Source organism: Lycium ferocissimum, chromosome 7 (assembly GCF_029784015.1).
Source record: "Lycium ferocissimum isolate CSIRO_LF1 chromosome 7, AGI_CSIRO_Lferr_CH_V1, whole genome shotgun sequence".
NCBI lineage: Eukaryota > Viridiplantae > Streptophyta > Magnoliopsida > Solanales > Solanaceae > Lycium > Lycium ferocissimum.
The window spans coordinates 3,942,624-3,946,563 of NC_081348.1; positions in this window are offsets into that span (position 1 = coordinate 3,942,624).

Genomic DNA, 3,940 nt, shown 5'->3' on the forward strand with positions numbered 1-3,940 from the left:
ATTGCAATTTACATGATCTAAATAGAGTAAACTTTTAATCGGTTTGATCAATTTTAGGTTGTCGTTTAGATTATTTGTCTTTTCAGTTAAATAGACAAATATTTTTCCAAATATTATATAGAAAAAATCATGCTCAGATCAGTATATCAACTCAAGCTTACAAGCATAATTTCTATAACATAAGGAAGATTTTTTTCCTAATCAGCATGAACCAAGACTCAACATACGCTTTTCCCGGTGTTTGTACTTACATGTTTGCCAACTGAACCCGTTTACCCATCAAAACTGAGCATTGTAAACACTTTTTTGCTCAGCCATGGAGTGTGTGACACATTTGCCCACACGTAGATTTCCACGTGTAAAAAAAATGCCACCTAGGATTCCCGCTATAAACACATTTTCTCTTATTTTTCATTCCCATTTCTCTTTTTTCATCCAAACCCCCCGACTTTTGATCTTCTTCTTCTCTATCTTTTCCCTTGATTCCACACTGATTATCAGGATATTTTGGTAAGTTTCTTGACCTCTTCTTAGTTTATTCTTGTTAGGCTTCTCTTATTTCTTTGTTTTCCTTTTTTTTTTTTTTTTTTTTTTTTTTTTTTGGGTGTTATTTGACTGATTTTAGTGCTTGGAGCATGTTTTTGTAATCTTTGCTTGAATGTTTTCAATTTTTGTGTTGTTTGTTCACTAATTTAAGTGTAACATGCATCATATGCAGTGTAATGCATGCAATGGCACTTTTCGATTAGATTCTAGAATTTTTTCGGGAAATCCAAAATTGGTTTGACATTACCCAATTTTTTGTGTGAATACGTTGGGTATTGTTCTGTTAGTGGTCCACCTCGTATACCACATTATTGTAGTGTTTTTTTTTTTTGGGTGGCGGGAAGGATGATGAATCTTGGAAGCTTTTTCACTAAAAAATTAGTGCTTTTTGCTATGTTCTTTATTGATATTGGTTAAAGGTAGTATTAGTCCATTATTAACTGACCCTGTTGTTTTCTTGTCACTTTGTAGGCTTGGTAAGAAAATGGCTTCAACAATAGTGACACTTCAAATGCATTATGGTGGTTGCTTTTTACCAGACCCTGAGCTAAGGTATGATAATGCAATATCTAGCCCCGAACTAATGAAAATAGATGTTGATGAGCTACATATTATGTTGTTTCAAAAATTAGCTTTAGAATTGGGAGTTAAAAAAGTTGAAACTTTTGGGTGTAAAGTAAACAAAAGAGGTGACTTTTACATGTTAAAAAAATGATGGGGATGTGTTAAAATTTCTTAATAACTTGAGGGGTGGGGACTTTGTTGATGTATATGTAGTACATGCTATTGATACACCTTTGGTTGTTGAGGATATAAATGAAGTGGAAGTAGCCAAAAAGTTAACACCTAAAAAAAAGCAACCAAATGTCTTAAATATTGGGTCTGATGTGTCACCCCTCTCCCCACCAGTTGTAAATATTGATGAAGCCTAATTTTCAACCCCAAAAAGAGGACAGCCTAGGGCTGATGTGTCATCCCATCAACTAGTATAAATACCAATTTAGGAGACAAAGAAAATGATAAGGAGACTGCTGGTGAGACTATTTCTGTTGATGAACCAGAGACTGCTGATGAGACTGTTTCTACTGATAAACAAGAAGGTAATGACTTTTCTTCTTAACACCTTCAAACATCTAATGAATCTAATGTAGAAGAATCTGGGGATTCTGAGTCACTACATGATGTTGATGAAAACATTGATGATTTAAGTGACTTGGATGAAAAGTTTGTTGAAACTAGACATGCAAACATTAGAGAAAAACTAGCTAATAAAAGGCTGAGAAGGTAAATGTAGATGAGATACCCTATAGTCCTGTAGGTTTAGATATTGGTTTTGAGGATATATTTAAGAATAAGAGAGGAAGATATGAAGGGAAACTAGGAGGGGATGACTTGCATTTTGATAGTTCTGATCCAGGAGTGAAGTTAGTGATGAAGAATGAGGGGAACCTGTTGGGAATGATGAAGAACTAGAGCCACCACCTAGGAATGCAGGTAGCAAAGTCTACTTTGATGCAAAAGCCAAAAAAGTTTTATTTCAGTTGTATATGGTTTTCTTGAATCACATTGAGTTTAGGGAAGCACTGCAAACCTACTCAATTCAGAGTGTTGTGAACCTTAAGTTGAAACTAATGAAAGAAAAAGGATAACAGCAAAGTGTGTGCATAAAGGTTGTCCTTGGCATATTAGGGGAAGCATACAAGGCAGCACTGGAGATTTCAGGGTAGTGACTTACTTTCCTGTCCACAAGTGTTGCAAGAAAATAAGAAACAAATTGTGTAATCCACCTTGGATTGCTAAACATTTTCTGGACAAAATCATGAGTGAGTCTAATATTAAGTTGCATCAAATCCAATCCTTGATCAGCAAAAAATATGGATTGTATGTGAGTAAAACAAGTTGTAGAAGGGCAAAAATGATAGTTATGCAGGATCATATGGGTGATTACAAAAGAGTAATTTACTAGGCTTTATGATTATCTTTGAAGAGTCGAAGTCTACCAATCCTGGCACTATTGTTGTGGTAAGGACTTCTAAGAATACAATTCCTGGAAAGGAGGTGTTTATGGGATTTTATGTATGTCTTAGAGCACTAGAAAGTGGAGAGTTAAAGGGGTGTAGAAACATCATTGGTTTTGATGGTGCATTTCTCAAAGGGGTTTGTAAGGGTGAGTTGCTGTCTTGCATTACCAAGGATGGCAATAATCAAATGTACCCTGTTGCTTGGGCTGTAATTGATAAAGAATCCAAGGATACATGATCATAGTCATTAGGTGTATCAAGCATGATTTGGAGCTGACATTAACTGAAGGTGAAGGATTGACAGTAATGTCTGATATGCAGAAGGTATGACTCTAACACTATGCACTTCAATTGATAGTATTTTTTCATTTATGCCTTATTATTTATTGTTTGTACCCTATTGCTTGACTGTTTGTTTAATAGGGTCTTCTTGTGGCACTTCATGATTTACTGCCAAATGTTGAGAACATATGGTGTGCTAGGCATATATGGGCCAACTGGAAAAAGGAATGGAGGGGTGAGGAAAGAAGAAGAAAATTCTAGCAGGTAGCAAGAGCATCATTTGAAGTTCTTTTAAATAAAAAATTTGATATAAAATGGATGAGTTAGGGGAAGGCATTAATGAAGCCTTATTTCAACACAACAAGGAGACATGGTGTAGGGCATACTTTAAAGAACACAACAAATGTGACATAGTTGATAACAACATGTATAAGACATTCAACAACTAGATTTTGATACCTAGATTCAAATCAATCATAACTATCTTTGGAAGAAATCAGAATCAAAGTTATGGAGAGGATGAATCAAATGAGAGAATTTGCTAAAAAAAAATGGGTAGGTGAAGTATCACCCATGGCAATGGAAACTCTTAAAGAGAATGTTGAATATGCAGCTGATTGTGAGTCGCATTTTAATGGTGATATTGGGTTTGAGGTGAAAGATCCACCATATAAACATGTTATTAATCTAAAGAAGAAGGTGTGTAGTTGTAGGTCATGGCAATTGAAAGGAATTCTTTGTGCACATGCCATTACTGCAATTCAATACAAGAGCTTGGAGGTTGAGGCATTTGTTGAGCACTGGTATAAAAAGGAGACATATTTGAAGGCTTACAATAAATTCATTCAACCTATGACAAATATGAAGATGTGGCCAAAGAGCACAAGACCACCTATTGAGCCACCTGAAATTACTCAAATGCTAGGTAGGCCAAAGAAAAAAAGGAATAAGGATGCTGATGAACCAAAAAAAAAAATTTGAAAAAGCTACAAGAAAGGGCAGGAAAATGACATGTTCAATATGCAACACTATGGGACATAACAAGAAAGGATGTCCAATTGCTGTAAGTGTTATTCTATTTTATGCTTTTA